We start from the raw sequence: 27,872 nt of genomic DNA, 5'->3' as shown, positions 1-27,872 counted from the left end.
CCAGGCAGTGTGAGTGCCACTGAAAATCAGCTTGCATGCCGCCTTCGGCACTCGTGCCATAGGTTGCCTACCCCTGATTTAGACCATATATACTGGCAGATGAACTGCCATTCACTGATTGTTTACATCCCAGATGCCGGACCTTCCTCCAGGTCTGCTGAGAGACAATCACACTGAGCCTCATCCTGTTGGACAGTGGTTTGGCCATAGAGAGTCTTTCTTGCCTTTGCATATTGTAAAACTTGCTGCTTAAGCTTAGTGCTCCCAAAATAATCAGTGTAAACAACTAGAGAGAGAGGGTATGGAAGAGGGGGGAATAGCCCTCCAGGTGTCTCTGAGCAAAGAAGAAGCAAATCAGACCGTGTGAAGGACTTTCACTTTGCTTATGTTAAATCTTTGTAAAGTGATACTTTGGCAGTAAGTGTTGCATAAATGCTTAGAAAAATAGAACACTGTACTCTGCATGCTCCCAGCATGGACTGGAAACCCCAAGTCTGTCCTCTTGACCCGTCCAGTATGGGTCAGTTCCCATGTTTCCAGACAGGTTGAGCTCCACTTTCTCCCAAAACCTCTACATTAACTTGCATCCGAAGAAGTGGGTATTCACCCATGAAAGCTCATGCTGCAAAACGTCTGTTAGTCTATAAGGTGCCACAGGATTCTTTGCTGCTTCTACAGAACCAGACTAACATGGCTACCCCTCTGATACATAAACTAGACACCGAGCTCATGAGGCCTCACCGCTCTCCCAATAATGCTGGAGCTCCTCCTGCCCCTGCAAAGGTGGTGGTAGGTTAGAACATCAACAAAGAAGCAGTTTTGTTCAGCTCTTTTAATTCAGATATTCAGTAGATCAGACTTATGGTAAGTTTGGGTGCTTTTTACATGTCAACTGTTGGGCGTTTGGCTTGTAGATGAAAGGTGGCCAAGGGTAGAGGGGTCTGAGTTAAAATTGGTGTTGGAACCTTAACAGCAAATTTCCTAATTTTCTAGCATTAAACTTTAACATTCTATTAATACTTATTTTGTTAAAAGGGATGTATTCTTTTGTATCCATAACCTTTGGTTTGTATCTCTCTAACATTTTTTGTCTGGGAATATTCTTCTAAAGTCTGCTTAGAGGATAGGGTGGTTCTAAATCAAGTATGAGAAGAATGAATGTTTAGGCCAGTAGTTCTCAAACTTTTGTATTGGTGACCCCTTTCACACAGCAAGCCTCTGAGTACGATTTCCCCCCCCCCAATTAAATTTTTTTTTAAAATATTTAACATTATAATAAATGCTGGAGGCAAAGTGGGGTTTGGGGTGGAGGCTGACAGCTCGTGACCCCCATGTAATAATCTCATGACCCCCAGTTTGAGAACCCTTGGTTTAGGCTGATTAGACACATCTCCTTTCCCCCCAAGCCCCAGTCTACTGCTAAAAGGACTGGAAGACGTGACTGTGGACATGTGTAGGGGAGAAAGCATTAGGAATGGTGGGATGAAATTCTGAAAGAAAAAATATTGGGGTGGGGAAGAAGCATCCTGACTAAGATGTATTAGACTCCCTAGGGAAATAGTCTCCCTAGGGAAGTGGTTGAAACAACATTGCTAGAGAATTTAATAATAGACTGGTCAGACCACTGGAGAAAATACTATAAAGAACAGTGTTCAACTGAATGATCTAACAGGTCTTTTCCATCTCTGCTGTCCGTAATCAGGGATGATTTTATTGTGTTTTATAAGCCTTTGTCACCAGATATCAATTCAGAGTTGCAATCATTGGGTTTTTCCATGAATTACGTGCCTTTTGGTATCTCGTAAATTACCTTCCATTTTAGTTTTGCTCTTGAAACAATGCTTAATTCTAGAATCCAAGTGCTGATGTAATTTGTTTTTGTTGTTGTTCTCTTGATTTGTGTATATATTTTTAAACTTTACTACATTTTATTTAAAATACTAGGACTTTCCATTCTGTCTAAGGGAGATTGCAATAGTACGGATAAGTCAGAAAGACATCTAATTGGGGATTGGGGATCTTGCAATGCTGATGTAAAAAAAAATCAGTGGCATTCTTGGCTCTGTATGTATCTCTAACATTTTTATAAACACCTGTTGGCATCCTATATGTAGTCCTGTGTGCACCTCTTGTCCCCTCCCCATTTTTTTTAAGTATGGAAAAATTAGAATTTATAGAAAGGCAATTTAAATGATAAGGAAAGGACATACAATGAGTAACTAAGGGAGCTTAATTTACATAGACTGGATGAAAGGAGATTAAAGGGAGACATGATAATACTGTTCAAATGCCTTCAAGGAAATAATATCCAGGGTGGAAGGGGATTAGTCACGTTTTCTGAATGTGGTAAGACAAGGAATGATGGCCTAAAGCTGAAAATGGGGAGAGTTTCATACTAGACACCTGGAGAAATTGTTATGATGAAGCTAAATTAGGTGAAACAGTACTAGGGGTTATGTTGGGAAATGATTTGTAGGACGCAAGGGGTCAGATTAGATGAGCTGAGAGCTTTGCTGGCCCTAGCCTCTCTGATCCTGTGGGCATTCTCCAGGTGGTGGGGAGGGTACATTTTACTAAAGATATAAAGTTTGTCACTGTTGTCTTTGTGGGTTCATTAACTTCTCCGCTGAGTGACTTGTGCCAGTTTCCCACAGCCATCTGTCTATCTTGGTTCTTTTGCAGCTACCTATCACCATAGTATCTAAGCTCCTGGAGCAGAGTATGTTACCTTTTGGAGCAGTTTCAGCCCTATTAGTCCAGGCTTAAAAGACAGATACTAAGCATCAAGCTCAGATCTGTGTTGTGTGATAAAGTAATGAATTACAACTAGTCTGCTGGCTTGGCACCAGCTCTAGTAAAAAATGAGGAAATAGTTCTAGAGCATTTTACTGCATTGGCTAAGTCCATAAACATTTTTTAAAAAAATGGAACAACTTGATTTTTCTTCCATCTTCAAGCATGTAGTAATCTAACAGATTCTGATAAGGTTTTTGCTTTATATGCACCAAAGAGGGTGCTGCATGTTCCAAGCCAACAGAGAGTGAAATGTTGCATACTTCAGAACAAAGCAGAATTAATCTGGAGTATGCAAATAACACAGGAATAGTTGTTTAAAACCTCCCCTTTGCCTTTTAAAACATTGTAGGAAATTATTTAGGTTCCCAAACCAAATAATTAGAGACAGAAGCAGAAGGGTGATTTTTTCCCCCATTATTGGTAGTGTTGGAGGGATCATGTCTAGGTTGGAGAGGATAGTTCAGTCTCCCTGGCCCATTCTGTCCTTGGCCCCTTGTAGTAGGTCACTGACTCACCGCTGCGGAGCCTCCTGCTGGTCATTCGGGAATTAGCCCAATTCCAGTACTTGGAGCGCCCCCTGCTGGCCAGCATCTCTCCTGCCTCAGGCCTCCATGTCCCTCCCGGATCCCAGTGCCCCTTACTTTGGGATTCTGCCCACCACATTGCCCCCACACTCTGGATCTCCCCTCCCAGGGGAACCCCCAGCCCTCTAAGCCCACCTTGCCTCAGTGGCTACTGCCAGTCATCATCTATCCCCCTTTCTCTGGGGCAAACTGCAGTCCATAATGGCCACTCATCATTGGCAAGGGGATTGGACTGTCTACCTCTGCAGCCCCAGTATCTTCTTGGGCCTTTAACAAGGCCTGAGCCTGGGGAGTTGCCAGGCTGGAGCTCCCCGGCACTGCTCTGCTTCCAGTACCCTGTAGTCCCAAGCAGCTAGGTCCTTCCCACTCCAAAGCTGGAGTGAGACCCCTCATCTCCTGGCTCACAATCCCTCTTATCAGGGCCAGCTGTGCCCTGATTGAGGTGACCACACCTGTCGCCAGCTACCTCACCAGCCTCCCTCAGCTGCTCTTAATCCCTTTTCTAATTGGGCCCCAGCCACAGCCCTCTGCAAGGGCTGTTTCTTACCTCTGCTGTCCTGGAGTGTGGCAGCCACCCCACTACACACCTCCACTGAGATTGCCAGCAAGTTTTCCACCTGTTGTGGTGGTGGTTTTTGTGATGTGGGAGTCTGCTCACTGAGAATGGGGTAACTTGTTTCATATAATATTTTTATTTATTGATACTATTAAGTCTTTCAATCATATTTTACACATGCCATACCTTCCTTAAATTGTGGTCCATAATTGAAGAAGTTAAGGTGGAAAATCAAGGTGTGGCCTACAGTTTTGTTCAGTATATAACTTCTGGAAATCTTAAAGGGGTTATGTGTATTAACCCTTCATGTATCATGCAGTGTAGGATTAGTCTTTTTTTTTTTCTATGAGTATTTTGTGATTGAGAAACACCATTGGGTACATTATCAACTCCAAAACCCTGTCTGTCTGAAAATGCATGATCAATTTTTTTTCATTTGTTATGCATAACAACCAAGATTAATATGATTCAAAGATATGAGAGGGTCTTTTTTCAGTATTATTTAGTGCATTTGACAGCACTTTGTAGATAGTCAGTCAGTTTCACCTGTTTGTGTGGGTCTTTCACACAGTAATAGTGGAGAGAAAAACATATTTAAAAACAGGAAAATGATTGTAAAGTTCACAAAAATTGGCAAGAGTACTCAGCCAGGTACTCACTTGTTAGTATTTGAAACTCACTTGGTAGAACTTATTAAATTTCAGATTCATAGTGTCTATTAGTCTAAAAATGAGGTTCAGTGTATTAAAAATTAGGGATGTAAAATGTTAACTGATTAACCAATAAGCACCAGTCTTACTGGTAATGTATTCAGTAAATGGGCAGGGGGCTGAAGCTGGGGCCGGCAGTGGAGCTCCAAGTAAAACGTGGGGGTGCTGCAGCACCCCTCACACTCCTAGTTCCTGTACCTATGTTGTGAACTTGTTAACAGTTAAACATTTAACTGATACAATTTTACATGTAAATGTAAATAGTTACATTTTTTAAACACTATTTACATCCCTATTCAAAATTACAAGTGGAAAGTCTGAGAAATATGTAGTATCACCTTGAGAACACTACGTAGCCCTTGGATTTAGGTAATGAAAATAATTTTCAAGGAGTCTGGCTAATTTTTCTTTCTTTGTGCATCAAAACCCGTAAGCAATGAGTTGAAGATGCATTGTGATTTAACATCTGGGGAAAACAGTTAGTTGATTTGCTTTAAAATAATTGAAATTAAAGGTAATGTCCCACATGTAAACATTTAGGTTTTTTTGGATTGTAATTATTATGTATTTTCTGTTTACATTTTCACTAATTGCTTACTTTAGAAGCTCTGGTAGAAATGCCCCACAGAGTTCAGTGCATTAGTATTTTCAGAGTAATGAATAGGCCAGCAGTGCACAACATTATGGAAGGTTCTGAATAGCAGCGGAGACTATGCTTTTAAGCAATGACATCCAGAAGCATTGAGGTGGAAATTAGTGAAAGTGAAGGGCATTATCTACGTTATTTGTTCTAAATTTAGCTAACTCTTCATGAAGTAAAATTTCTTTCCTGATGACCCCAAGTTTATAAACTTTGGCAACAATGCATTAGTGCAGAGGGGGAGGGGGGCCGCAAGGCGGGGCGCAAACTATGGACCATGGGCTGCATCTGGCTTTAAACTGGCTCTTGAGCTCCTGCTGGGGATTGGGGTCTGGGGCTTGCCCTGCTCCGGCGCGCCAACCAGGGAGCAGGGTCGGGGTCCACTCTGTGCAGCTCCCAGAAGCAGCGACATGTCCCCGCTCCAGCTCCTACGTGTGGGGCAGCCAGGGGGCTTTGCTCCACACACTGCCCCGGCCCCAAGTACTGCCCCTGCAGCTCCCATTGGCTGGGAACTGCGGCCAATGGGAGCTGCACGGGTGGCGCCTGAGGACAAGGCAGAGCGCAGCAGAGCTGCCTGGCCACGCCTCTGCATAGGAACCAGAGAGGGGGACATGCTGATGCTGCTTCTGGGAGCCACTTGAGGTAAGCGCAGCCTAGAGCCTGCACCCCTGAGCCCCAACCCCCTGCCCCAGCCTTGATCCCCCTCCCGCCCTTCAATCCCCTCAGTCCCAGCCCGGAGCACCCTCCTGCACCCCAAAGCCCTCATCCCCAGCTGCACCCCAGAGCCTGCACCCCAGCCAGAGCTGTCACGCCACCGCACCCCACTTTTCCTGCCCCAGCCCGAAGCCCCCTCCCGCACCTTGAACTCCTCATTTCTGGCCCCACCCCAGAGCCTGCACCCCCAGCCAGAGCCCTCACCCCCCCACACACACTCCAACCCCAATTTCATGAGCATTCCTGGCCCGCCATACAATTTCCATACCCAGATGTGGCCCTTGGGCCAAAAAGTTGGCCCACCCCTGTATTAGTGGGTGATGGGAGGGATTGAGAAACTAAGATTGTTAATGGCCTAGGAGTGCTTACATAGGACATCCACCTGTAATCAAAGTATTTCTCTGTTCCAACCAATTCCTAAACTTTTCTTCTTCTTTTCCCCTCTAGGAATATCAACTGAGTCGCAAAGAATGATTCAGTAACAATAAAACTGAATGCCAAGGCCTTTCCATAATTAATTATTTATATTTGTGAACAGAATGCTATGATACCCACATTGCTAGAGGAGCAGAGCAATTACATTTTGATAAACTTTGCTTGTGGTCGTGGTGTGTTGTCCTGTACCCAGAACTTTATTTCCAGTTGGAATATTCCATTTGTATGTGAATATTTCACCTGCTGGTACCTAGCATTTTTGAAGCAAAAACCTTATCTAAAAGTATTAGAAAAGCCTCATTCCGTGATTACAAACAAAACTATTTTTGTTTACTTATTGCCGTCAAAATCCTAGAAAAATATCTAAAATATTTTAATTTTTAACGCACACATCTTGGATGTCTAGGAGCAGAACTTCAGCTGGTGTGAATCTGTGGAGCTCCACTGAAATTATGTCAGTGATTGAAAGCTATGTTGAATTAATTGCAGCTATGTCAATTGAGAATCAATGCCATTAGAATGATATATCCCATAGAATTTAATACACATTCTTTGTTTTGTGGTTATCAGATACCTTATTTGTGTATTAAATTAAAATTTCACTGACGCGTTGTAGATATCTCTGAAAAATATTCTATTTAGAAACAATAGTCTACTTGGAAACAATTCTGCTATGTCACTTTCTAGGCTTCTCTTTTCCTGTAGTTCATTACTTAAGTACATTGGTTTTTAAACAGAATCAGTTTCTTAGTTCATTTCTACTTGAAGCCATAGGACCATATTCTGCTCTCAGTGTAAATCCAAAATAACTCAGTGGACCTGCACTGTGGATTTACAGTAATGTAACTGGGAACAGAATGTGACCCATAGCTGTGGCATCACAATTTGTTGTGGATTTTAGGGTCAAAAATAGAGGATTCTTACTGCAGGCTCAGAGATATAAGATGCAGGAAGAGTTGAACTAAGAAGCAAATATGCAATTTAGTACCAATGCTTTTAGTAATCAATAATGAGGGAAGAGAAATTTATGCTGCATGAGTAGAATTGTTTATAAACTATGTCTATTTTCTTTTTCAAAGTCTATCTTCAGCTGAGAAAATGACCCTATTACTATTCTTTCTCTCTCATTTACTGTTATGTCTATAATTGTGCGTGGTATAGTTAGGCTCTGATCCTTCTCTCACTGAAGTCAGTGGGAGTTTTGCTGTTGATTTTTTGACAGGAGTGGGACTAGGTTATATATGAGAAAACAGAAAAAAACAATGGTTATCTTGGAAGATGGCCATAAATGTTAAAAACAATATATTGAAACATTTCCATTAGAAACAACTAAAAGTAGTTCTAGCCAGAGCTTTGGAGCTGTGCTCCGGCTCCTCTCCAGCTTCAGGCAAAAACCTGCAGCTCCACTGCTCCGGAGCTGCTCTGCGCTCCAGCTCTGGGCTCCGCTCCAAAGCCCTGGCTAGCCTAATATTACAGTCTGCAAAGGTCAAACCATCTTCTGGGGAATGTAGAAAATATGGCTCAGAGCTGGATCATATTTATAAGGACTTAGGTGGGGAAAAGCATTATAATTTGGATTTAGCTATTCCTACTTAAGATAATTTCAGTTTGGCAGACAGTGGATCTAAATCTAACTTATCTAAGTTTTTTTTTGTTTGTTTTTTTATTTGCTGACTTTTTAACATCTTTGTAAAGCCTCTGAAGTGCCTAAAATATATAGGGGTTTTCCCCCTGCCCCCTTCATTTATGTAATGTAGAGAAGGTACCATAGCCTGTTTAGATCTATAGCCATATATTGTGCCCAGCCATACAGCATGAAAACTGTTTTATGGTGACCCTCTACATCTTGAGAGAGAAGCTTTGTACGTGCTGCCAGAACTTGGAGATAAAATACAACCTTATAATATTCTCGGTTTGGGTGTTCATTATACCATTGTGCTAGCAACTTTATAGTTATATTTGAGAAGGTATGTTTAAACACCTTTAAATTTAAAAAAACACATGTGCATCAAAGCATGAAGAACTTCATATTTTTTCTCCATCCAATGGTGGCAGTTTGGGAGAGTCTGGCAGAATTCCATGAGGCTATTTTTACTTATTAAAGATGGAAGGAACATGTTGTTGTTTTTTCTAGTTAAAGGTTAACTACAAAGCTAATATGAAAATTGTGCTAAACCCAGATTTATGTGCTGCATATTCTCACTCAACCAGCTCTTGTGTATATAGGGTGGGAAAGCATTCAGCACAGAAATAAGCTTTTAATTGATCATTAAAAAAAAAAAGTCCTTTCCTGTGAAATTTATTGACACATTCTCTTTGGCTGAAGAGATCCCAGAATGCATCCTTCTGTGACATTCTAGATACCAGGAGTTTTACAAGGAAATATCCTAAAAAGGCAGTTATCTGAGAGTGAAACTTTCAAGGGCAAGTGACAGCATTCTCACTTCTCAGGGTGTATTTGGCTGTAGACCTCTCAGTGCCATGATATCAGGCCGAGCTTGAATGTTCAGAGCACAGTGCAAGACTTTCCTTGTTAGCATAGCTCTTCTCTCTTTGAAGATGGTTGTTAGAGAGCCTAGTGAACTATTCCTCCTGTAACCCTGTTTAGGCTATGGCTACACTTGTACTTCAAAGCGCTGCCGCGGCAGCGCTTTGAAGCGCTAAGTGTAGTCAAAGCGCCAGCGCTGGGAGAGAGCTCTCCCAGCGCTGTCCGTACTCCACCTCCCTGTGGGGAATAACGTACAGCGCTGGGAGCCGCGCTCCCAGCGCTGGGGCTTTGACCACACTGGCGCTTTTCAGCGCCGCAATTGGCTACATTTGTCCTGTGTAGAGGCGCCCAGGAGAAAGTGGATGTAATTACGAAAGAGAAAATGTTGTCTGTTGGGCAGGGGTAGTGGTATTAGTATGCAGTTCTTATAAGTGAGATCTGTTACACTGTGACATAGTGAAGTTCTGGGAGTATTGTCACTTGGCACATTTAACTAGACAGAATGAAGTCCTATAAAACATATTGTTGGGGGATAATCCTACATTGGCAGAGGAACGGACTGGATCATTTTTTCATCTCTAACTTTTATGTACTGTGGTATTTGCTCCCCATAATGTCAGTGTGTGTGTGTGTGTGTGTGTGTATAACACCTCTCAAATGTGGAAATGGAACTGTTTATAATCTGAGTATATGTCTATACTACTTGCCGAATCGGCGGGCAGAGATCGATCCAGTGTGTGTGTGTGCGGGGGGGGGGGGGAGTCGATTTATCGCGTCTAGTCTAGATGCGATAAATCGACCCCTGAGCCCTTTCCTGTTGACACCTGTATTTCACCGCTGCGAGAGGCGTAGGCAGAGTCTCTGGGGGAGTGGCAGCAGTCGACTCAATGCAGTGAAGACAACGCTGTGAGCACATCTAAGTACATCGACTTCAGCTATGTTATTCACATAGCTGAAGTTGCGTCCCTTAAATCGATCCCCAGTGTAGACCGGGCCTCATCAGATACAGCATGAAACTGTTTAACTGGGGACAAGAACTAAAGCAGAAGTGTAACTGTTACATTCACAGTAAACTTAAAATTTGAGCCCCTGTTAAAGTTTTATATTGGAAAAATATTGTGCTTCATTTTTTTCTTTAAGTTCAGCATTTTCTTTGCATAGGTCCCAGTGAAGTTATGTAGCATCTCCTGAATGTGAAACAGAAATGCTGGATTGTTGGCCTTTCAGTGGCCTAAACTAACACATTAGTCTCTAACTCTAGTAGTTGGTTACATTGGTTGCTAAAATCATGATAGAAGTGGGAGATTGAGACAAGATGTTAATCAAAATCGGGTGGATAAAAATTGATTTTTAAAAAAATTAAAAATACAATGATTTTGATTTTGTTATTTAAATTATACATTTAAAAAAAATAAATCAGTTTAAAATGAAATCTGAATTCAATACAAAATATGTTACGGTCTAAACTTACAATTTAGTTGTAAATGTGGAGCATGTTTTAATGAGAATAGTTTATGTATCCAAAACATTTAAGATTGTTTTGTTTAATAAAGATAAATTTTATATGCTGTTTTGTGTATTTATTTAATTAAATACCAGTTACCACCCTAATGCAGCTTGAAACAGATCATGAGCAAAAGTTAATTATCTAGTAAATTAGCAATATATAATTCACCATTTTCTAACATACTAAAATGTACAGTTAATAAGAATCTGAAAACATTAAGCTATATAATTGCACAAATAAATGTATGTAGTTATAATGTACCCTCATACATAGCAAAAAGATGTACCAAATCTAGTACAAAGGCTCTATTTAGTTGTAAATCAACATGTTTTAAAAGTTATATCAAATGACAATGTACTTTTCTATAGAAAATAACTGAAGTACAAATGAAAAAATTGATTAAAATCAGTGATTTAAATGGCGGCTTTCCACTTGGTCATTTAAATCATGATTTAAATTGCCTTGATTTAAATCAATCCACCCTGATCAAAATTATATTAACTAGCAGGTTGTAAGCTAAGACCTCCATTTCTGGCAGTAAACGCTGTATACAATTATAAAACTGGAAGATCCATCTTCTTACGCTTTTTTTTTTTCCAGGATTTGTTTCTAGCCCTGCTGATGTATTGGACCTTTACAGTTGTTGCTGGTTGCTTGAACTAGCAGCACTTTTTTGGTATAGGTTTGGGATTTAATTTGGCAAGCCCTAAAACTTGGACTAGTGTAACTTCCATTTCCTGATACTGCAGGGTAAATTTTCAGTCACAAGTCTCCCAAACTCTATGTTCAAATTTGAATGCACATATGGAGGGCAAGTAGAGATGTCTCTGAAAATGTACCCGATATCTTTCCTGGATATGACATTATCCAATCGTATAAGGCTGTCAGACAGCCAAGTCCTGTATGTGTATTACAGGAAGTGCATCTTTAGCCCTGTTCCTTGAGCCACCTTGTACTCTGATGGTCATGACAAGTCAATGGGGAAGGAACTGCTATCAAATAATTGTCCTTTTTAAGTCTATCCATATTGCATTTATTTGTTTAGTAACTTGCTCTCACGAAATTGCCCCACATTTAGTCTACAGTTTTTAACACCGTTTGCCCTTGTTTGGTACCATTGCCGTTTCCATATAAGCTTCAGCTGGGAAATAATGAAATGTTGTAAAAGCCATCCTCAATTTAAAGCCACACTGTGAAGTAGTTTATGGAAGAAATGGCTTCTAAAGTAAGATGTATGCTGCATTCTGCAAACAATGTGACATATTAAACAGTGCAAGCTTGGCATTTTTACAAAATCTTTTAAATTAACCATTAATCAGTAAGGTTAAGGTATGCAAATAACCTAACGTGCTGTATAGTTGACTGAGGTGCCTCTGCTCTCAACACCCATATTGTTTATCCTCCGCTGTCCCAGATCCATCATAGCTGTATCAAAGCAATGGGTGAAATTCTGATCTCAGTTACATTGGTTTAAAATTGGATGAGCTCCATTGGCTTCAAGTATCTTAAAATATTCAACTCCTTTTTGTTTTTCTTGTATTTCTCTAATGAAACAGTCATGCAGAAAATGAGCATGCAGGAGTATAAAGCAGCAGATTTTTGATAACTCCCTTTTAATATTATATCAGGCCAGATTCAGAAATGATCAGAATCTTAAAGATGGGTTTCAGAATATCTGGCTCAAAGAGTGGTTAATTGCACCTTTACTCCAAGGATGTGAGCCATCACTGCCCCCTCCTCTGACTCCCACTGAGGGAGAGCACTTTATCTGCTCCCATCACTCACTGTGAAAGATCCAGTGAAATTCCTAAGTCTGTACTCTCTGACTATGCCCCCTTCATGGCTTGTGCCACTGGCTTTCTGAGCTGCATCAGTCTCCAGCAGTCATCTCAGCATAATGGAGATTGTGCTACTGTACCTTTCTGACCTGCATCATGGGATGTGCCTGCTTTACTGACTTTGGCACTTAGATTGTGTGCTTCTTTGGCATGACCATGTCTCCCTCAGGTTTTACCACACCGAGCACACTGATGGAACTTGGTAAATAACTGGGCTATCTGCTCCTTGGTCAAATTGTTCTCACCTGATCCATGTGCAGAGTTCTTCATAGGCAAATCTTGCCTCTTCTGTGTCTAACGGAGCTCTGCTACTGTTAGTTTCAATTTAACCCTGTTAATCTTGCCAAATTAGTGACACAAATATATATAATATAAATTAGGTTTAAGTGCTGTATATTGAAAGGCCATCTTGATTTGGAAAAGGACAAGGCAGCCTCCATTTTGTATCAGGTTCTTGTTCCTCTATACCAAGAAAGGGCGGGAAAACAGGACTCTGGTGTTGCTAGGCAACAGATTCCTATAAAGGTGAATGGGGGGAGGAGTTAGGGGCTCTTGGACTTCTGCTTTGCTGTCCAATGCAGTCTCTCGTGGTGCAGTACAGTCTTTGCACTGGCTATTGGCCTGCAATAGCTACTTACTATTCAGTTTGGGTTGGTTTGTTCTTTTATTTTGGGAAACAAACCTCCATACACGGACCTGGTCTGATTAGTTAGATCAACCTCACACCCACAGGTGACACAAAGTGGGATAGGATGGGAATTAAGTTAGGGTTACTTACCTGTGTGTTACATCTGTCATCCATTGTCGGTGTCCATTGCAGGCTTCAGTTATCCAGATCTTGCAGCCTCTTCACCAGTGGTGTCTGTAAAGGTAGAAGAACCTCCTCGTATAGGGTGACCAGACAGCAAGTGTGAAAAATCAGGACATGGGGTAGGGGGTAATAGGAGTCTATATAAGAAAAAGACCCAAAAATTGGGACTGTCCCTATAAAATCGAGACATCTGGTCACCCTATCCTTGTATCATTGAGTGTATGTGTGTGCATGTGTTTATTTCGAACCTCCAAAGTTATTAATCCATTCCCCTTCCCTCCTTTCCCCTTAGTAAATAAAGTGTTGTTTATTTTACATTTGTGTGTGTGGTGTTTATCGGGGTCAGCTCTAATAGATGGGCTTAAAAGAGGGACTCAGCGGGAGGTAAACTGTAAGGCTCCCTGAAGTCTTCTGATCAGATCAGCCTAGAGAGATAAATCCTTACATTACCTCCATGGCACTCTCCCTCCACACAACCTAGCAGACCCCTTTCGGCACATCTGGTGTTCATGTTGAGGGAGACTGGATGGAGTTGAAGGGAAGTGCTGGGCTGGGCATAGTGCCTGATGGGATGAATCGTGTCCAGCATCCAGCTCCATAAACCTTACCCTTATCTTATGGTCACAGACTATCAGGGTTGGAAGGGACCTCAGGAGGTCATCTAGTCCAACCCCCTGCTTAAAGCAGGACCAATCCCCAGACAGATTTTTGCCCTAGATCCCTAAATGGCCCCCTCAAGGATTGAACTCTCAATCCTGGGTTTAGCAGGCCAATTCTCAAACCACTGAGCTATCCCTCCCCCCACCTAGGAATCTGGCCTGGTGTAATATTAAAGGAAAGTTATCAAAAATCTGTTGCTTTATATTCCTACATGCTCATTTTCTGCTTGACTGTTTCATTAGAGAAATACAAGAACAACAAAAAAGGGTTGAATATTTTTAAGATACTTGAAGCCAATGGAGCTCATCCAATTTTAAACCAATGTAACTGAGATCAGAATTTCACCTATTGCTTTGACACAGCTATGATGGATCTGGGACAGCGGAGGATAAACAATATGGGTGTTGAGAGTAGAGGCACCTCCATCAATCCTGCATTGCCACCTGGGTAACACTCTGGGCAAGAGGGAAGTCTCTGCAAGTTTCATTCCAGAGCAGCTATGCTGCTTGAGTAAATCATTGGGAGCCAGAGCTTCCATATATATGTATGACAACGGTGTGAAGGTGGGGCTTCTTATTTCGAGAGGGGGAAAACCTTGTGCCTCACAACCCTCCTGTAGGGAGAATATGGAGTATCTCTCTGAGGTACTCCCCTTGAGGAATTTTCACCCCAAAGTCCCCTCCTGTGGGATTTGGGGGTTATACAGACGACTAGTATTTATATTATCCCTCTCTTTTCCCAATCTCTCTTGTGTTGATAGAATTTTGTGTGTAAGTATTATAGTTGAGGCTGGTCGTGCTGCTTGTTATTAAGGTTGCCCAACACTTCACATTATAAGACCCCTGTTTTCAGTTGCGTTATAACTGCCAAACTGTAACTGTTCAGAGGCTAAATTTTTCCAATACTGGGTGTTTGCCTCAAGCTGGTTTTTTTTTGGGGGGGGGGGAATTTCAGCCAAAATGATTCAACCATTTATTAGAATGAGGATAGAGGAAATTATGGTGTTATGCCAAAATTATGGTGAAAATTTATGGTGAATGAGGATAGAGAAAATTATGGTGTTATGCCCACCAAAGCATTTGGGCATGAGAGCCTTTAAAAGAAAAGATTGCCTATATATATATATATATATATATATATATATATATATATATAGGCAATCTTTTCTTTTAAAGGCTCTCATGCCCACATGCTTTGAAGCAGAGACTTGAAATTTGGCAGTGTGGCCAGCCTTTGTGTGAGGGATGTGCCTTTTGCCATCTTTATCACAATCTCCCTCAGTTTGGCCAAATTATAAACCAGGGATCGGCAACCTTTAGCACGTGGCCCGTCATGGAAATCCACTGGCGGGCCAGGACAGTTTGTTTACCTGCAGCGTCCACAGGTTCGGCCGATCGCAGCTTCCACTGGCCGTGGTTCACTGTTCCAGGCCAATGGGGGATGCGGGAAGTGGCGCGGACTGAGGGATGTGCTGGCCGCTGCTTCTGCAGCCCCCATTGGCCTGAAATGGCGAACCGTGGCCAGTGGGAGCCACGATTGTCTGAACCTGTGGACGCTGCAGGTAAACAAACCATCCTGACCCACCAGTGGATTTCCCTGATGGGGCTGCATGCCAAAGGTTGCCGATTCCTGTTATAAACCTTTGAAAAGTGCAGTTTGCACATGCTTGGTAGTGACTTCTTATATTTTAACAGCTAAATTCTCCAAAGGTTTTGTCTGCATTGGGCATGCTCTAGCCGAGGGCTGAGCAGCACTTTCCCTTGAATTAAATGTTTACTGGTTATGATAAACAATTTGTTCCACTTTGTGTTTAGCTGTGACACTCTGAATACATCTCCCAGACCTGAAGAAGAGCTTTGTGTAAGCTTGAAAGGTTCTCTCTCTCTCACCAACAGAAGTTGGTCCAATAAAAGATATTACCTCACCCATCTTGCCTCGATTATCATCAGGACAGGCATTTGATCGGGCTTCTTCGTGTTTCTGCATCTGTTCCATCTTTGCTTTTCATGTGTCTTTCCCGTTCCCCTCATAAGCTTACTACTGCATTTTCTTTACTTTATGGGGTTGGCAGTCCAGAACTCACTATCAATGTTGGTAGTCCTGAAAATACTGTACATCAGTCTATTCACAATATTCATCTTATTGCCAACATTGTTTTCACCCTAGAATAACAGACTAGTGATGATTATTTCTGCATGATCGCCCCTTTCATACAATACATCACAGCATTTCCTGCTCCCTGTGCCTGGCCTCTCTGTTTTGTTATATGTAAACTCTTAAGTGAAATTTACAAGAATTCTGTCCTAAGATTTTTCTCAGAGGAAGTAATTTAAACATAGAAATATATTTATACTGGAAACTTTGACCTTTTAGCTTTCCGTGCCCTCTTTGACTTGCCCTGTTTTGCACAGGCAATGCAGAATTTTCAGGTCAGTGTCTGATCTATACCAAGTGCTGTGATATCTAGTTAAAACAGGGCGGATTAAGGGCAGAGTTTAAGCCTTAATTTTTATGTTTTTTCATGAGTTTGCATTACATCCTTAATGTTCTTTAAGAGGTGTGATTTGTTTGTTTGTTTTTGCATTTACAGACTGTTGCGTATCCTTCTCAGGATAAAAAGGATAGGACAGCGTTACCACTGCAAGCAGTATTGCTATCTGCCAGCTCGCACATATTGGGCAAGATCCCCTGTTCCCAGTTAAGTCAATGGAAATTTTTCCCTTGATTTATGTGTGAGCAGGGGCAGGCCCTTATTCCCATAAAAGTGGTTATTGAGCAATTGTGATTACAAATCCTTAGTTATTCAGATTAGATTCTTTATCACAATCTCCCTCAATTTGGCCAAATTAATTCTATTGCAGCAGTCAAGGGGCAGGAGTGCTGAAGTCTATGGTGAGCAGCTTGGTGAATCCACACTATAACTTGCCAATTTTTGCAACATCATCATCTATCTTGTGATGTCAGCTTTGTTCTCAAAGCTGCTTGTGATCTCAGAAAGACTTGGGTTTACCTCTAGATTTCTGCCCTTCTTTACCACCCTCTTTATTCAAAATGGCTGCTGTGTCCCATTGTTCTTACCCAACTGGTGAATAGGTCATCTCAAGAAACCATCATTTGTTGTTAATGAGCTTGTCAGTTACCACTTGTCATTTGTCATGTACCATAGTTACCCAAAAGCTCCCTTCATTGTGATGGGATAATTCTTTTTCCAATTTCCTAGACCCCTGTCAGTCTTGTTTGAGGCCTTAGTACGATATGGAGAATACATTAATATAATTGATCTTCTGGCAGCAGACAAAACTTAGAGGTCTGTGCTGATTGTATTAGGCCTATCAGCATGATATGAGATGCCTTTAATACCATTTACCAAGAGATCTTGCTGAATTGCTTGTTCAGATTTGGAAAGGGTGGATTGGTGTCGTTTTTTCTGGAAAGGTGGTGTTGGGTACTGCTTGTTAATCCTGAGGGTTACTCTTCATTAAGTTTTCACTCCCAGTACAATGAGGATTATGATGCATTTAGGGGCTATTTCACCATTAGCTTGCTGATATTACTTAGCTCTGTCTCCTTTTTCAACCATCCAGGCAGCAAATGAACCGATAAGATGAAAATGATGTTGGCAGGGAGAAAAAAGCCTTGATAGTATTGATGTGCCACCACTTGTCAAATAAATTTGCATTCTCAGGCGGCTTATGGACTTGCAGCTGCAGTGACTTGTACCTAGAGCTGGTCAAAAAATTAAGAATTTTTCAATAATTTTTTTTTTAAAAAGTCTCTTTCATTAAATTTCAGAATCTTAAAATGTTTTGATATGCTCTATTTATATGTTGTTTTCATCTGTAGTTAACAAAGAGGTTGAGGCTTTCCTCTGCTAAATCATTCCTTTGCTAAATCATTCCTTACTGCAATCATCCACAACTTTACCACCTTCATGTTGGACTATGTTAATTCATTAATCTTGGGGATACCTTTAAACTGCTCAGAAGTTTCAGCTAGTAAACAAGGTTTCTACACAAGTAGCTCACAAGTAACATCTTACCAATTTGAGCAGGTTGGTATCAGCATGTTACATGTGTGTTCTCTTCTTCCCATCTACTTCTAGATGTAGTTCAGGTTGTTTGTTGTCAAATGTATAGACCTATGTGATCTGGGACCTGGTTACTGTAGAGACCCAACTCTCTGTAAACCGTGATCAACAAATCTATATTTGGTGACCATTCCTAGGTGTCCACTCTTGGGAACTAGAGCCAAGAAATGAAATCTGGGCCCCACTGATGTTAATGGGAGTCTTGCCTCTTACTTGAATGGGTTTCACCCATCGTATACTTAGTGGAGGATCCCCACCTGTGTAACATGCTCCTTCAGATAGTCTGTCAGAGCCTGAGTTAACAATCAGAACACATGCAAGATGCATGTTTTTTGCCTCACCTTGACAGATAAGTCTAAACTAAGGCATTGTCTCACTTTTTTTCTACTTTTTTTCACTTTTTTTATGATGGATGGTTGGTTAATGATGGTATTGCAGTTATAAATTAGTGTTTGTTTTCTGTATAATGTTCCTATGTACTAAAGTAATGAGTCCTCTCTGTTATGATGATAAACAAAAATAATATTTACGTTTGTGATGTTTTAAAGCATAGGATCATATTTTGCCAGATCTAATTTGTGTGAACTTATTTATGCCCTACATTGATAGGACATAATGTTTCTAGAGGTGGTTATAAAGCTAGAAAGATGTTAACTAGTTTAAGATAATGTTGATGGCATATCAAAGGGTTGACTTTGAAACACAGGATAAAAGTGAAGAGGAGATCATATAATTCAAGAGCGTTTTTTTTTAAAGTAGTGTGAAAGCTTTACAAATATAACTATTAATTTCTATTCTTTTGCTGTGATATTTTCAAGGATAATTAGTGACCAAGAATTAATTCTATCATTCTCCCTCTGGTCGAGGGATGGATTTATTTTAAAGATTGATTAGTTTATTTACTCTTCTAGACTTTTCCCTGCTTGTGTAATAGAAGATAGGTATGTATCTTTGTCCTGGGAATTGTAGCAACCACTGTTTCTGCTTCTTTACCTGTTTTTTGGGGGGAGGGAGGGGGTATGAAAAAAGCTGACCAGTTTTTAAATTTCTTCTTCAGTGCTTATGCCTAGTGGGAAGTCTAGGTGAACCCCATTAGGGAAGGGAGTTGACTGTCCTTTGAATGAAGTGTGGTGTGAACGCTCTGCAAGGTAAAAAGAGCAAAGGGTGCTAAATCTAGGAGAGGCTATGGGTATGGCTACACTTACAAATCTGCAGCGCTGGTAGTTGCAGCGCTGGTCGTCCAGCTGTGCAGGGCCAGCGCTGCAGTGTGGCCACATTTGCAGCATTTGCAGCGCTGTTGGGAGTGATGAATTATGGGCAGCTATCCCAGCATTCAAGTGGCAGCAACGTGCTTTTCAAAAGAGGGGTGTGTGGGGCAGTGTGACAGGGACCGGGGGGGGGGGGGGTGGATTTTTGGAACTGACACTGTGCAAAATCAGAAAATTTTCCCACCCCCTTACTGTTAACTGCAAACAGCCTGCATCCAACATACTCTCTTTCCCCCCTCTGCCCCCTCCCCCCGTTTCTCTCAAGCAAAGCAAACACTCAACCCCTGTGAATGACTCCTTTTCTCGCTGCTGGTCAAGCAAAACGCAAACACTCAACCCCTGTGAATCACACAGGGAGGAGGATCTCATTTGATTGTTCACAGATTGATCACAGCAAACAGGAGCTGATAAGCAGCTCTGGTAGAGCAGCTCCGGTAGCAACGGAGCTCCGGAGGTTCACAACAAAACAAAGAGAGGCTGCATAACAAAACAAAGGGAGTAATTTAGTTAAAAGCATTCTGGGATACACCCTTATACCCTGGAGGCCAATAACAGCGCTGGTGTGTGACCACACTTGATGACCAGCGCTGCAGCACCAGCGCTGCAATCCTTATTCCCCATGCTGAGTGAGGTATACGGCCAGCGCTGCAGCCAGGGAGTTGCAGCGCTGGAAGTGCCCTGCAGGTGTGGCCACTTACTAATTGCAGCGCTGGAAAGCCTCCACCAGCGCTGCAACTCGCAAGTGTAGCCATACCCATGTGTTTTGAAAAACATTGTAGGAACTCAGGGGATCTAGGACCCACTTAGGAAACTAATTATCAGTCTAATTATTGCCTTTAAATGCACACTGTGAGTCAGGACATTTTATGCCCAAAGCTGTCTCTAGAAATCTTGCTGACCTCAGTTTATTCAGATTTAAATTAATGGTAATACTTTCTCACAGGAGTTACTTTACATTATCCACTAGATTTCCAGGGGATTCCCAAGAACAATTTAGTATGTGATCTACATAAAGTTAATTTATAGTTAAGCAATAAATTTGAGGAAAGAATACTACAGAACATACCAAAAAGAAACATATTTTGCCCTTAGAGTAACAACTGCCACATAATCAGTATTGCAAACCTAATTACAGATTCATCGAGTCATCTGTTTATAGTCACTGGATTAAATTAATCCCTGTTGCAACTCCATTGATTTGAGTGAAGTTACAGCAGGGTTGAATTCAGCCCATTTTTTAAAATGTATGGGAATAATAATCCCAAATATTTTACAGCATGTTCACAGGACTACTATCTATGTTGCTATCTTATTTATTACTACCTGCATAACTCTTGGTTGCTTTGTCTTTCTGATTGATGTTTTTTCCTGCATAAGGACTTGATTGGGATATGTGATCTGCACATACCTAGCACAAAAGACTGAAATAACATACAGATTTGAGAGAATAGCAGCTTCCTCTTCCTCCCCACAACTTGTGCCTGTCTCCTGTTGATCTGCAATAGACAACTTAGGGCTAGTCTACACTAGAAGCGCTAGAGCGGCGCGGCTGCAGCATGTCTGGTGAAGATGCTCTATGCCAATGGGAGAGCGCTCTCCTGTCGGCCTAGTAAAACCACCTATGTAAGACGTGGTAGGTATGTTGCCAAGAAAAGCTCTCTTGCCGACATAGCGCTGTCCACACTGGTGCTTAATGTAGTGTAACTTATATCACTCAGGGGGTGGCTTATTCACACTGCTGAGTGACATAAGCATATGTACAAGCCCCCAGATACTATGTTGATAGGTGCCTTAGAAATACCCAAGATGCAAGTTAGGACACATGCATACATGTCAAAAGTACTTGAGGATCCTGGAAAAAAGCCTGTTATAATTAATAGTGGAAATGTTAAGCCTATATAGGTAAATTTTAAACACTAATATACAAATAATTGCTATCTATAGCCTAATTCATGAATGCTAGGTATCTTTTATATTAGCTAGCAAACATAACACATACGAACATCCTCCTCATATTCCTAGGCTCTAGGGAGATGCGATTTTATACCTTTTTCATCTAAATATGAAATTCCAGGACATTATGTGAGCTTCCCTGCGGGAGCCTAAGTCAATTTCACTTCTCCACATATGCAGTGTTTTCACCTGACACAGATACAATATGGATATTAAGTAAGTAGTCTGGTGTGTAGGTGTGAAACGTGGGGCATGATTGGGAGAGGACAGGCTTGCTGTCAGTGGGTTGTGATTTTGGCTTGTTTCACGTCTGTTTGTGAATCCTTCAGGTTGTGTCATTTAGTTTAAGACTAGAGCATAGATTCCTACAAATTAAAATGTCAAACCTGCAAAATGTAGCCTTAAAATAAAATACCTTGCAGGCTGTTTTCACTGTCACTCACTGACTCAGGTGCCATTGCTAAGCTCTCACCTTCTGCTCCCTGATGACTGTATTTTACAGAAAATGTCCAGGGTGATTCACAGAGGAAATGAAGAATTTTATAAAAGATTGGGTTCAGTGCAAAATACTGTCAGATCTCTGAGTAGTAAAGAATCACAGTATATTTTAATTCATGTCACAAATAGAAGTTAAAAATTTTTTTTCGTTTCATTTAGCTGTTTCATAATAGCTTCCCTGAGAGAACCCAAATGGAAATTGTGTGTGCAGAAAGTGAGAATGAATTGCGTTGTTTTGAGCACTGGTTTTCAGACACAAATGACATGCTCTATTCTACTCAGGTTCTTAAACCGAACCCATCTCTGTAGTGTCTGACTGTCTTAGAGTTAATTCATAACCAATGTGCATAGTATCTCTCAGCAATTCTAGATGCTGAACTTCAGTGTTTCCCAAGTTGGGTACTGGGTCATCTTACCTCCAACTGGATGTCAGCGTTGTTTTAACTTACAGGGGGATCATGGCATTAAAATTATGGAAGTGTTTCAAATGAGATAGGTTTCTGTTCTTTGTGAGAATTGAAATTAACACATAGTTATGCAGGTAAAGTGAATGACCATTGGAAATTCAACATCCATAGAATCATAAAAATTGTAGGGCTGGAGAGGTCATCTAGTCCTGCCTCCTGCACTGAGGCAGAACCACGTAAACCACGAGCTCTGAGCATGAGCACTTCAGTTTCTAACTATCACGCTTAACTAAGGGGTAACCCTTCTTGTAACCATGACCCCTGCTATTTCACTCTGCCTCACACCTTTATTTTTCATTGTGCTTCATGTTTTTCCCAATTGATTTGATTTTAATTTCTTGTTTTAAAAAGAAAATGGATTCTTGCAATATTAGATATGCATCAGAAATAACATTATAAGATGACATTATAAGACAGACCTGCCAAATAGCCACGTACACAAAGAAAAATTATAAACTTCCATCCACCCAAAATGTAGGCTTTCCTGCACAGGAGTGAGTCTCCACTCCAGTACACTAGGCTTAGCTGGGCTGAGACAGCTTTCCTAAATTTGGCCCACTGTTTTTGATAGTCACTGCTCCAAATGTAAGACTCCGTAGGAGTCATGAGTATTTGGACAGTCAAAATGTGGGTGTTGGTAGTTACATGTTTGAGAAGCCCTGCTGTACTTGATTGGTGGGTGTAGGAATGTTGACATGTGTCTCAGTGAATTAAATAGCCTACCATTTGAAAAACACTGCATTTTCATTTGTGGCATACCTGATAAATTGTGACATGTGACAGCTGAAAAGCCAGCTTGAGATATGCCTTTTACTAGCAGAGGCATACTACGTGTTGCAAAATGTTGCAGTATGTTCTGTTTAACCTGTGTTGTTAGCTATAAGCTGGTATATATAGCTGTGCTAGATAGTGCTTACAACAATAAAGAATGAGACAAGGTGTGAAAAATGAGGGAAATCCTATCAGGGGCGGCTCTAGGCACCAGCGGGCCAAGCGCCCGCTTGGGGCGGCATCCTGGGGAGGGCGGCATTTGGCTCCGGTGGAGCTCCCGCCGGCATGCCTGCGGCAGGTCCACCGGAGCCCGGGACGAGCGGACCTGCCGCAGTCATGTCTGCGGCGGGTCCCGTCTTCCCGCGGCTCCGGTTGAGCTCCCGCAGGCATGACTGCGGCAGGTCCGCTCGTCCCGGGCTCCGGTGGACCTGCCGCAGGCATGCCGGCGGGAGCTCCACCGGAGCCAAATGCCGCCCTCCCCAGGATGCCGGAGCCGCAGGAAGAGGGGACCCGCCGCGGGACTGGGGAAGGGCGGCGCAGCGCTCCGCGCTGCTTGGGGCAGCCTACTTTGTAGAGCCACCCCTGAATCATATGTAATTGTATGCTTGTTCATATGCTGGATTTTCTTTGGCACTGATCTTGGTTACTGTGAGAGTTTGACTGGGAAGCACATTCTGGGCTGGAGAAACTGTGTGCATCATTTTGTACTATAGAGTAAAGAAAGGAGTAAGCATGCCTGTACGTAGACATAGGTGTTGGTTATACACTGACCTCTTTTTGTAAGAATTAAAGATATGGAACCCTTCCCCACAGCCAGATACATGCACATGAAGCTGCCAAAACAAACAGAGGCGAGTAAGCTGTGCTGCCCTCTTAGCACACAGCTACGCTTCTATAGTTCACAAGCTGCACATGCTTAAAAGTTTAGTAGAAGTATTTCTGAAATATATGCAAAAAGTAAACAGCATAAATGATGATGAAAAATCAATCTTTTTTTTTAATTCTGTGTTTTTAATAATCTAATGAGGATTTTTATCTTAATAGTATCCCTTTTGCGTCGTTAGTGTAACTAATTTCCTTTCACATTCTTATCCTCTCCATCCTAACTACCCCTGTATTTTTCAGTTACTTCATTTAAAAGTGTGTGTGTGTGTGTGTGTGTGTGTGTGTATATATATATATTCCAGTCTGAAAAGTTGTATTCCTGAATCTTATCTGTCTTTGAAAGATACATTGCTGAAAGTGATATGCCCAAAATTGGATCCACTAGTTTAGAACCTGATTCTATCACCCTCACTCATGTTGTTTAGTATCTTGCTCTGTGAGTAGGCCCAGTGATTCCAGTGGAACTGTTTACAAAGTGAGGTGGTACTACACATAAGGCTGGCAGAATTGGGCTCTTAAAGATTTAGGCCTTGATGCTCAATCCACTTTATGTGGGTAGATCCTTATGCAGATACAGAGTCCCGTTAAAATCCATAGGGCTCCAAGCTGGCACAGTTGTCCACCTGCGGGATAGTAGGATTAGGGGCCTTACCTTGTCAGAATACGGGTCAAACTGTGACTTTGCTGTTTGGTTTGTTTTGAATGTAGTGTGTGTGAAAGATATGAGATGGACAGTCCTGGACTCTGAAGTCTTTTGGTTTAAAAAAAAAGAGAATAGGTATAGCACAGACCGCCATGTTGTAAGCTTTCCTGTGGTATCCTGTTAGTATGCCTCTAACTCATAATCACCTCTAGAGATAAAAGTGTAGTTCAGTCTCCTTATCCCCATATCCATTTCACTTTTGGCCCTTCTGCTGAGAATGGCAATAAGAATGCTAGTTGTCCTGGTTTCACTGAGGTGTGGTCATCTGTCTACTGGGAACTGGACTGAGATCACCACTTTATTTCATATAAGTCCCTGGAGACTATCAAATGCTCACAGTTTTGGGTTATGACTAGTGGTGGACAAATTCTGGACATAAGTTATTTTTTCCCCCTAAAAACATTGTGAAATTTATGGAATAAATTATTCGATTTAATATATTTTAGAATTATTCAACTGGCTGTAAACTGGATGAATGAGGCAGGGAGCGGGAGGAATTCAAACATGGTATTCAGAAATATCACATAATTTGTTAAATAAGTTATTTGAATATTATGTGGTCAATTGTAATCACTACCTACTGGGACTGGATTTTAACTGGCAGCCTAGAAGTGAAAGCTCTGAATCCTGTTGCCCTAAATTCCTAAACCATCTATTGTGCTGTCCTCTATTTGAAATATGGAATTTGTGTGACAGGTTCCCTTTCCCCTGGGGGTACCACTTGGAACTGGGATACCAGTGAGTCCACCTGACCCACCAGCCTGGTCCTTTCACCCTGTAATCCTGGGACAAGCTGCAGACACAGTCCTGGTCTTTCACTTTCATCAGCACACAGACAGGTAGGGACACACCCAGCTTTTGTAACATGCAAATAGGCTTTCTAACTAGCCCCTGCACAGGAAGGCTTCAGCTAAGGAACTGCCCAGATACTCAAGTGCACACCCCCCCCCCCGATGGGTGAACCCAAAATTACACCATCTTGTGCTGCACAGAGAACTGTACAGCATAAGCTCATGAAATTTGCCCCTTCCCTCAATGTGTAGAGGAATATACAAGGCTTTGTGCCCCAGTTATGATGTCCTCACACACTGGTTTAAGACAAAACAAAACAAGTTTATTAACTACAGAAGGTAGATTTTAAGTGATTATAAGGGATAGCAAACAGATCAAAGCAGATTACGTAGCAAATAAAACAAACACGCAAGCTAAGCTTAATGTACTAAAGAAACTAGTTATAAGTAGCATATTCTCACCTTAAATGTTGTTTTAGGCAGATTGCAGAGGTTCCTGAAGGCCAGCTGCACTGGCTTGCAGCTTAAAACTCTAGGTATTTCTTTCACAGGCCAGACAACCCTCTAGCCTGGGCTCAGCCCTTCTCCCCCAGTTCAGGCTTTGTTTCTTAGGTGTTTACAAAGGTCATCTTGGGTGGGGAGTCAGTGGAGAAGAACGAACCCGGTGATCTCACTCCTCTGCCTTAGTTTTTGCATATGGCGGAAACCCTTTGTTTCAAAACTTAGTTCCCACACCAGTCAGTGGAAAAATACTAGTATTTTCATGGTTTCCAGTACCAGGTGACTTGGTCACATGTCCCTGCAGCCATAACTAGAGACTGTTTGCAGTGTCCCCAGGAAGACTTCCCAGAAAGGTGGAAGATTAGCATCTGCAAAGACCTATTGTTCTCTCTGATGGCTCTTCCTCACAGCAAGCCATCTAGACTGATTTTATTCTGTCTGGTGGTCATTCCCCAGGTGTAAACACACTTGTAAAAGATACATAGTCAATATTCCTAACTTCAGATATAGAAATGATACATGCATACAAATGGGATAATCATGTTCAGTAAATCATAACCTTTTCAATATCTCTCACCTGCCTTATCTTGCACAAAATACATCATAATTATGTCATTCTCATATGATAACAATCTCTCTATGAAGACTATGGAGGCATAGAGTCACAACTTGATCCTTCTAACTTCTACTGGTTTGACTATTGGCTTGCTCATTGAACTGTCACATTACCTTCAGCGGGTACCTACACGTGGTATTAATCACTTTGCACAGTCGGAAATATAACCTCAGAGAGAAAAAATCATTACACGTTTGTACTCTGCCTATTGACAGAGAATTGGGACAGACATATGCAGCTATGCAGAAACCAAGTATCCTGGGATTTTGTCAAGTATCTGGGAGATAGATTTTTATCTGTAGACCTTATTTGGAAAGAGAGTGATAGATTTTTCAGGATCCAAAGAAAAGGATTAAAAAATTAGATACTACTTAAAGTAGGTGACACTGGGACTGATAACCTTAAAATTGTAAAATGGGCCTCTGGTGCTTGGCAACTAAAATGTTACTGAGATTTTTGGGGTTGGGAAGTCCCATGTCTTGAAAACTTTCTTTTTTCCCTATTCAAGATGTTTAAAGCAAATCCTGTGACTGGAATCTCAATCTCATCATCTTTTCTCTTGTTGTTTGTCATCCTATTCAAATCAAATAGTCTATTAGTCTTAATAGCTCACCATTATTGACACCAATTTAATAAAAAGGAGTCTCATCTGGATTGTGTTAGCATTTTCCAAAGTAATTTTCTAAAGGAAAAAATGCATAGTGTGTGGCATTTAAAACATTTTAAAACATCAAGTCACCTTGCATAGCATCACATTTGGGACCCAAACCTGTGGCTACTCCACATGCTGGGAGTTTTTCCATGCTTCGTAGCTGCAGGACAAAATTCAGAGCTTTCGTGGGTTTTGAGTCAGGCCCTATGTTGGCCTGGATGCTTTCAGAACAGAGCAGCCTTCTATTGCTATTTTTTTATGGCAATATTATCTTGTATTCACTGGAACTTCAGAAGTAATAGCCGCTAAAACAGTAGTCCCCAAACTTTTTATGTCACCCCCTGCTTACCCGTAATGGTCAGGGGGCAGAGCCGGAGGCTGGTGGCAGAGCTGCAGCTGGGAGCAGAGCAGGACTGGATGGCGCTTCCTTTCCGCCCCCTGTGGGGGCTGCCCAGGTCCCACCACACTTGCCCAAACATTCCTGCACACTCCTGGGGGGCATGCCACACAATTTGGGGACCATTGCACTAAAACTACGCCGTTTATTAAAAAGAAAACCTGATCTTTTACTGGAGATGTCAGCATAGGGAACATTGGTTCTGGGTAGTATATTTTTTGAGAATGAGATCCATCTAAATTATTTTTAGTACAGTGAAATTGAATGCTGCTTTTTTTCTCCCAACTGAAAACACTGTTTAAATCTTTTAATCCAAGAATAAAAATATTTTTATATCAGTAACATTTCACAAGCAAAATCTGTCTACTTGTATAAAAGAAATGATCACTTCTCTTAGCTTCCAAAAATAATACAGTTTATAGATAGATAAAATGTAGGCGGGACTTTGCCAATAAACTAACAACTGATATTCTTAATGAAACTCAGATGCCCTGATCCTGCAATGAGTTCTGTAGGTTTCAGAGGGGTAGCCATGTTAGTCTGT

The 27,872-nt window shown here is 41.5% G+C and overlaps 1 protein-coding gene and 1 long non-coding RNA gene across 6 annotated transcripts in view; one reads left to right on the top strand and one right to left on the bottom strand.

Annotated features, from left to right (window-relative positions):
* APBA1 (amyloid beta precursor protein binding family A member 1) overlaps positions 1-27,872 on the top strand; it is a 140,537-nt gene that overhangs the window by 16,238 nt on the left and 96,427 nt on the right. The gene's annotated exons all lie outside the window — the stretch shown is intronic.
* On the bottom strand, positions 11,492-15,147 carry LOC120408699. Its single transcript, XR_005600901.1, has 3 exons — positions 15,109-15,147; positions 13,047-13,130; positions 11,492-11,674 (listed from the first exon to the last, which is right to left on the bottom strand). It is a non-coding gene; the product is annotated as an uncharacterized LOC120408699 (long non-coding RNA).

Source organism: Mauremys reevesii, linkage group 6 (assembly GCF_016161935.1).
Source record: "Mauremys reevesii isolate NIE-2019 linkage group 6, ASM1616193v1, whole genome shotgun sequence".
In the NCBI taxonomy this organism is placed as follows: domain Eukaryota; kingdom Metazoa; phylum Chordata; order Testudines; family Geoemydidae; genus Mauremys; species Mauremys reevesii.
Note: the sequence above shows the minus strand (reverse complement) of the source record. Positions and strands in the feature narration are given on the sequence as shown.